The sequence below is a fragment of the Choloepus didactylus genome, chromosome 7, assembly GCF_015220235.1.
Source record: "Choloepus didactylus isolate mChoDid1 chromosome 7, mChoDid1.pri, whole genome shotgun sequence".
In the NCBI taxonomy this organism is placed as follows: domain Eukaryota; kingdom Metazoa; phylum Chordata; class Mammalia; order Pilosa; family Megalonychidae; genus Choloepus; species Choloepus didactylus.
The window spans coordinates 87074017-87083020 of record NC_051313.1 but is presented as its reverse complement, the minus strand read 5'-3'; the positions used below and the strand labels follow the sequence as shown (position 1 = coordinate 87083020).

Genomic DNA, 9004 nt, shown 5'->3' with positions numbered 1-9004 from the left:
ATGAAAAGACAGTTCTCTGAAGAGGAAATACAAATGGCCAAGAAACACATGAAAAAATGTTCAGCTTCACTAGCTATTAGAGAGATGCAAATTAGGACCACAATGAGATACCATCTAACACCGGTTAGAATGGCTGCCATTAAACAAACAGGAAACTACAAATGCTGGAGGGGATGTGGAGAAATTGGAACTCTTATTCATTGTTGGTGGGACTGTATAATGGTTCAGCCACTCTGGAAGTCAGTCTGGCACTTCCTTAGAAAACTAGATATAGAGCTACCATTCGATCCAGCGATTGCACTTCTCGGTATATACCCGGAAGATCGGAAAGCAGTGACACGAACAGATATCTGCACGCCAATGTTCATAGCAGCATTATTCACAATTGCCAAGAGATGGAAACAACCCAAATGTCCTTCAACAGATGAGTGGATAAATAAAATGTGGTATATACACACGATGGAATACTACGCGGCAGTAAGAAGGAACGATCTGGTGAAACATATGACAACATGGATGAACCTTGAAGACATAATGCTGAGTGAAATAAGCCAGGCAAAAAAAGAGAAATATTATATGCTACCACTAATGTGAACTTTGAAAATTGTAAAACAAATGGTTTATAATGTAGAATGTAGGGGAACTAGCAGTAGAGAGCAATTAAGGAAGGGGGAACAATAATCCAAGAAGAACAGATAAGCTATTTAACTTTCTGGGGATGCCCAGAAATGACTATGGTCTGTTAATTTCTGATGGATATAGTAGGAACAAGTTCACAGAAATGTTGCTATATTATGTAACTTTCTTGGGGTAAAGTAGGAACATGTTGGAAGTTAAGCAGTTATCTTAGGTTAGTTGTCTTTTTCTTACTCCCTTGTTATGGTCTCTTTGAAATGTTCTTTTATTGTATGTTTGTTTTCTTTTTAACTTTTTTTTCATACAGTTGATTTAAAAAAGAAGGGAAAGTTAAAAAAAAAAAAAAAAGAAAAAAGAAAAACAAGAAAAAAAAAAAAAAAGATGTAGTGCCCCCTTGAGGAGCCTGTGGAGAATGCAGGGGTATTCGCCTACCCCACCTCCATGGTTGCTAACATGACCACAGACATAGGGGACTGGTGGTTTGATGGGCTGAGCCCTCTACCATAAGTTTTACCCTTGGGAAGACGGTTGCTGCAAAGGAGAGGCTAGGCCTCCCTATATTTGTGCCTAAGAGTCTCCTCCTGAATGCCTCTTTGTTGCTCAGATGTGGCCCTCTCTCTCTGGCTAAGCCAACTTGAAAGGTGAAATCACTGCCCTCCCCTCTATGTGGGATCAGACACCCAGGGGAGTGAATCTCCCTGGCAACATGGAATATGACTCCCGGGGAGGAATGTAGACCCGGCATCGTGGGACGGAGAACATCTTCTTGACCAAAAGGGGGATGTGAAAGGAAATGAAATAAGCTTCAGTGGCAGAGAGATTCCAAAACGAGCCGAGAGATCACTCTGGTGGGCACTCTTATGCACACTTTAGACAACCCTTTTTAGGTTCTAAAGAATTGGGGTAGCTGGTGGTGGATACCTGAAACTATCAAACTACAACCCAGAACCCATGAATCTCGAAGACAGTTGTATAAAAATGTAGCTTATGAGGGGTGACAATGGGATTGGGAAAGCCATAAGGACCAAACTCCACTTTGTCTAGTTTATGGATGGATGTGTAGAAAAGTAGGGGAAGGAAACAAACAGACAAAGGTACCCAGTGTTCTTTTTTTACTTCAATTGCTCTTTTTCACTCTAATTATTATTCTTGTTATTCTTGTGTGTGTGCTAATGAAGGTGTCAGGGATTGATTTAGGTGATGAATGTACAACTATGTAATGGTACTGTAAACAATCGAAAGTACAATTTGTTTTGTATGACTGCGTGGTATGTGAATATATCTCAATAAAATGATGATTAAAAAAAAAGAAAAAAAAAAAAAGTAGGTGTGCAATTGCTGGGTTTTATAGTACGTGTATACTTAACTCCATAAAAAAACTACCAAAGTGCTTTTCAAAGTGGCTGCATCATTTTCATTCCCATAAGCAGTGTATGAGAGCTTCAGTTCATCCATCTGTTCACCAGTGTTTGGTATCATGAGATTTTTCAGTTGGGCCTTTCTCGTGGGTGTATACAGGTATCCCAATTGTGTTTGCAATTTGCATTTCCCTAGAGACAAATGAAACCAAGCATATTTTCATGTACCTATTTGCTCTTCATATATCTTGCTTGTTCAAACCCTTTGCCCAATTTATAACTGAGTTTTTTATCTTATTATTGACTTACATAAGTTCTTTATATATTTTGGATTAATGTTCCTTATCAGATATATGTCTGGCAAGTACTTTTCCTGGTCTGAGGGTTGACTTTTAGTTTTCTTAAAGGTATCATTATGAGAGCAAATTTTTTTAATTTTATGAAGTTTTTATGGTTTTTGACTTTTGAATCCTGTCTAAAAAATCTTTGTTTGACCCAAGATCACCCATATTTTCATTTATGTTTAGTTTTAGAAATGTTAGTGTCTATGACCCAGTTCTACTTTTTTTTTTTGTTTCCTGGTATGGCATGTGAGTTAATGTGGAGGTTTTGTATAGGAAATGATATAATAGTGGATATTATATTTTTGCTGTTCATTTTTTTGCATTTGGATATCCATTTGTTCCAGGGGCAATTGTAAAGAGAATATCCTTACTCATTAATTACCTTTGTCACAACTCAAAAGGCTACTTTTGTCAATTATTGAAATTTCTATTCTCTTCCACTGATTTATATGTCTGTCCTTATACCAATGTCGCACTGTTTTCTTTATTCACGTCATATAAGTCTTGGAATTACATAGTGTATGTCCTCCAATTTTATTCTACCTTTTCAAAGTTATTTGTCCATTCTTAGATGTTTTTATTTCTACACATTATGAAAATGCACCAATTATAAACATGTATGTAAGTAATAACAGATCAACAAAGTACAAGGTACAAAAACTGACAGAAGTCACAGGAAAAATAGGCAAATTCACATTATCTACAGAATTTAACATATCATTCTTACTAATATATAAAACAAGTAGACAAAATATCAGTAAGGGTGTGGGAAATCTGAATGACACTATTAACTGCCTTAACTGTAATTAATGTTTTGCTACACCAAATGGCTACATAATACACATTAATTCCTTTGAGGGAAAAAACATACACCTGTGAAGCAGCCATTGCCCAGACCTCACCTCTCCCCATATCCTTTTCTGGTGAAGTCACAAACACACACTAAGTGGCCATCTTCTGGCCTTCCTCTACTCCCACTTCCTTTACGATTTTATCCCTTTCCACAAACTCAGGGGTATGTTAAGTCTAATGAAAAGGCCCAGGAGGACCTTAAACTTGGAAACCGTGAACTAGCAGCCACAGATGCTTAAGAGAAGAGCAATTCTCAGTGGCAGGGTCCCCTCCCTCCTGAGGTGGGTGAAAACCACACTCAAACAGTGTTTTCCCTTCTCTGACTGAAAGTGAGGCATGCAAAGCTGCCACCTTCCACCCCAGCAAGGAGCAGTTTTGGGCCACTCTGGGAGACTGACCCTGATGGGACTTCTTCCCCTGTTCTTTTGGACTATTAATTGCATGTAAATGACAAGGAGAATATTTGCCCTTTCTCAGCTCTTTATTCTGTGCAATAAAGGGATCATTTGCTGGAAGTTTCTGTTATACCTTGAACCTGTGTTCCCATGATGCATTGTTGTAGCAACTTGCTCCACTGTGCCATTCTTTTTTGTTTCCCCTAAAATTAGAAATAAGAAATTATTGTTGTTGCTTAGAAAATATGCTTCACTTTTCATCTCAAATTCACTTTAAAGGTACAACTTATAAGTTAATACCAAAAAGTATTCTGCTACTTCTCTGGATAGACATGTTTCACAAAACAGTTTTCAATTAATTTTGAAAAAAGTGACAATAATGTTAATCACAATTAATGACTGACTAATTAGTATATCAACAATTTCTTCAGTAAGTTAGATGGCATATGGATCTATACATGGAATGATCTGATAATTATTTGCTGTGTAATTCTGCCCATTAGTAATACTTAAGCCAAGAATTTGATGTAAGTTCCATTCAGTTGCAGCATGTTTCTGTGTGATTTGATCAACAAAAAAATATGTAACAACATCAAGCTTTTTTCCTTTTTCTTTCTTTTTTTTTAAGAGTAGCTCAATGATTTGGGGGTTGGTTAGTACAATACAGAGAACCTAAGGGGAAAAGTGCAAAATGGCACTTAACACCAATGCCAGTACGTATCACATATGGTTACAACTAAGGATAAATTAGTTTTCATGTTTCTCACTTTTTTTGAGAACATAAATCAAAGCTATTAACTCAAACTTGAAGTATATACACAATGCATGTACAACATTATGCAAAATACTTCTCATAAGTAACATTACACATTAAAATATTGGGAACTAAATATCTGTGCTGATTTGTATTTTGACTTAACAGAACAAGAAGAGAACAACATTCAGCTAAGGAGGTTTATACTGATAATAAAGCTCTTAAAGTTAACAACGTCTTCCTTCTTTTCTACTTACTGCAGGCTACACAATGTCCTGAGAGGGGCCATTTTCATTATGAGAAAAATGTCAGTCACCACTTTAAGACTTAACTTTGGAAGGAACTAAAGAGAGAGGCAATTGGAAGGTGAGACTTCATCTTTGTTTTCAAATAAGCAGTCTTAATTTTTCTTTGTATAGAAAAAGTTTAAATCAGTTTATTATAACTATATCTAAACTATCAATTTTTGCAACTTTCAGGAAAAGTCCAGCACTTCATTTAAACAAAGTCTATGAGAAGAGGTTAGTAGAGATCATCTAATCTTAAATTGTGACATCATCCATTCAAGTCCTTGACACAATCCCTTGCCTGTAAGAGCACAGCACGCCTGGATATGTCACTGGTGATCTTTAATAGAAGTTATTTCAAAAACTGGGAGATTTCTGCTATAGTTATGCATTCTTTAATATCTTGCTTATTAGCAGAAATCAGCAATCCAGCTTTTCTTAGATCCTCATGCACTAACATTGTATACTGTTCTCTAGTTATGGAAATCCTTTCTCTGTACTGTCCACAACAACGATTACAAACTCAGTGTTAGTATAGTAAGTATTCCAGGAAGAATGAAGAGATTCTTGGCCACCAATATACCAAATTAGGAAATGTGTACTATTAATGATTATCTCTTCTATGTTACTTCCTATTGTAGGGGATGTATGTACAACTACATTCATAGAAAATTGATAAAGGATAGTAGTTTTCCCTGCATTACCCAGCCCAACAATGATAACTTTGTGCTCCTGGTGATTGAACAGTCTCCATATCCTGGTAAAGAGAATTCCCATTCTCAGGCAGCAGACCCACTACCAGCTACCTGTGCTGCCTGTTCTCCCCTGGCTCAGGCTGAGGGGGAGGAGAGAGACAAGCCAGAACCTCCACCTCCACTGCTGCAGCTCCTGCACTTGCTGCAAGCTCACTTCTTAGGAACTGGAGGGAGACCAAAGCCCAGGTCATCCTGCTGTGTGCGCAAGGCCCCACCGCTGTTGCCTCGGCACTCGCCTGGCTCCCGGAGAGCACCGCTGCATTCTCTGTGACCCACAGTGCCATTCTTAATAGATATATAGACCTTTTTCCCTTTTTCTTTTGGCAATAATGGTTAATTCTCCTACGAATACTCTTAAATATTTCTTGGTGCACATGTGCAGGTATTTCTCTGGGGTGCATTCTTAAGAATAGGACTACTGGGTCATAGTTTTTAAACAAAGTGAAATTTACAGGACAAAAGTGGTTGCATTGATTTAATTCCCACTGTGGGATGAGGCCAAATGCTTTATATTATAAATGTGACATATGTACAGTTATTTAATTAAACAACCAACATTAAAACTAACCCAGAAAATGTGGAGTAAAGAAAATAATAAGCATAAAAGCAGAAACTAAAGAAATAGAAAACAAATATTAAATATAGACAATCAACCATCATAGCTAATTAATTGAAGAAAATAATAAAATAAACTTGTGCAGTTTATTAAATCTGAAATAAAGCACTATATCCAACAACTGCAACAATACACCCCAAAACTTATAGGAAATACAGTCAAATTTATAAGTTTAAAAAGTATCAAAAACTTTACTCCAGCAAGATGGCAAAATGGTGAGGAGTGGAATTTAGTCTTTCCTCTACAGCAGCTGGTAATTAGGAACTGTACTAAACAGTGTTTTGGGGGTCTCCAGTGACCAATCACACATCGTACACAAGTCTGGATCATGTGGAAAAGTTGAGATTGCAGCAAAATCTCTTTTCAGATATCTGCAACTGGCCTCTGAACCCAGGAAATGGAGAGCTGAAATAGGTATGACAGACAAAGCAGTGAGCCTACTGGGGAAGACAATTCCCTGAAGGGCATATAAGTTTCCTAAGAAGAGGGGGGTGTGGTCCAGCTCTATTGGCAGCCATCCTTCAAGGAGCTCAGGCCCCAGGGGCTGGAAATCAGAAAACAGCTTCAGTTAGCCATGCCTCCAACAGGGTGAGGATAATCAGGAGAACTAAAGGCACTGCACATCCTCACATTGGTGGGGGAGCTGCAGGTTGGTAAGTGCTACCTGCTGGACAGGATATGAAAAGCAATGAATCTAGAGGCTTCATTCACAGGGAAACTCCACATCCTCCTCCTGAGACCTGGGCCTCTCTGGGCTTGGAAAACCTAACTGGGGTTGACCATATCTGAGGAGACCATCTCACAAAAAGGCTACATAGAGTCAGGGAAAGAAACAGAAAAGCAAGAGGTGAAAGATTCTGATCAATTAAATAGAGCCTAAGTTAGAATCTAATATAAGTTGAACAGAACACCAAATGTGCCAGTTTGAATGTATTATGTCCCCCAAATGCCATTATTTTTGATGTAATCTTGTGTGGGCAGACCTATCAGTGTTAATTAGATTGTAATTCTTTGAGTGTTTCCATGGAGATGTGCCCCACCCAACTGTGGGTGATGACTCTGATTGGATAATTTCCATGGAGGTGTGGCCCCACACATTCAGGGTGGGTCTGAATTAAATTGGAGCACTATATAAGCTCAGACAGAAGGAGCAAGCTAGCTACAGCCAAGAGGGACACTTTGAAGAACACACTGGAACTGAGAGAGGAGCTTCAGCTTACAGAGACATTTTGGAGAAGCCCTTTGAAAGCACCCTTTTGCTCTGGAGAGGCTAAGAGAGGGCAAACACCCCAAGAGCAACTAAGAGTGACATTTTTGAGGAGCTGAAGCCTAAAATGGAATGTCCTGGGAGAAAGCCTTTCTGAAACCAGAACTTGGAGCAGACACTGGCCACTTGCCTTCCCAGCTAACAGAGGTTTTCCAGATGCCATCAGCCATCCTCTGGTGAAGGTACCCGATTGTTGATGCATTATCTTGGATGGTTTATCGCCTTAAGACTGTAACTGTGTAACCAAAATAAATCCCCTTTTATAAAAGCCAATCTATCTCTGGTGTTTTGCATTCTGCCAGCATTAGCAATCTAGAACACCAAAGGATAGAGAAAAAAGCCAAACAACAAAGTGCTAGATAAAAGAGTGAAAACTGCTTCCAGAATAAGCTAATCAAGAAAATCAGATGTCTAGACAGCTTAAGATAATGAGCCATACTAGGAAATACAAAAATATGAACCAGCAAAAGTCACAAACTAATAGTTCAACTGAGATACAGGAACTGAAATAAATAACTAATATTCAAACAGACCTCCTAAATCAATTCAAAAATAAAATCAGTGGGCTGAGGGAAGATATGGCAAAGAGATGATGGATATAAAGAAGACACTGGATGACCATAAAGAAGTATTCATAAACTGGAACAAACAAATGGCAGAACTCATGGGAATGAAGGGCACAATGGAGGAGATGAAAAACACAATAGAGGGATACAACCGTAGAGATGAACAGGCAGAGAAAAGGATCAGTGAACCAGAAGTCAAGACATTTGAATTCATACACACAAAAGAACAGATGGTGAAAAGAGTGGAAAAATAAAAACAGGGTCTTAGGGAGCTGAGTGACAGCATGAAGCACACAAACATATGTGTTATGGGTATCTGAGAAGGAGAAAAGGGAGGAAAAGAGGAAGAAAGAATAATAGAAGAAATATTCACTGACAATTTCCCAACTCTTATGAAAGACAGGAAATTACAGATTCAAGAAGTACAGCATACCCTAAACAGAGTAGATCCCAGTAGAAATAATCCAAGACACTTACTGATCAGATTGTCCAATGTCAAAGACAAAGAGAGAATCCTGAAAGCAGGCAGAGAAAAGCAATCAATCACATACAAGGGAAGCTTGATAAGACTATGCACAGATTTCTCCACAGAAACCATGGAAGTGAGAAGACAGTGGTATAATATATTCAAGACACTGAAAGAGAAGAACTGCCAACAAAGAATTCTATATCTAGTAAAACTGTCCTTCAGAAATGAGGGAGAGTTTAAAATATTTTAAGAAAAACAGATGCTGAGAGAATGTGCAAATAAGACACCAGCACTACAAGAAATAGTAAAGGGAGTACTACAGGCTGATGGGAAAAGACAGGAGAGATAGGTTTGGAGAAAAGTGTAGGAATGAAGATTATCAGGAAGGATAAAAAGAGAGAGAGGAAAAAATAATGCTTACAGTAAGCATGCTAAATGTGAATGGATTAAACTCCCCAATAAAAAGACACAGACTGGCAGAATGGTTCAAAAAACAGGACCCATCTACATGCTGTCTACAAGAAACTCACTTAAGACACAAGGACAAACATAGCCTGAAAGTGAAAGGTTGGAAAAAAGATATTTCATGCAAACAGCAACCAGAAAAAAAGTAGGAGAAGCTATATAAATATCAGACAAATTAGACTTCTAAAGTACAAAAATTACAAGAGACAAAAAAGGATGCTATATATTAATTAAAAAGTC

The 9004-nt window shown here is 38.0% G+C and overlaps 1 pseudogene; it reads right to left on the bottom strand.

Annotated features, from left to right (window-relative positions):
• Nucleotides 1-4871: 4871 nt before the first annotated feature.
• LOC119540438 lies at nucleotides 4872-5403 on the bottom strand (annotated as a pseudogene).
• Between the last annotated feature and the right edge of the window lie 3601 nt (nucleotides 5404-9004).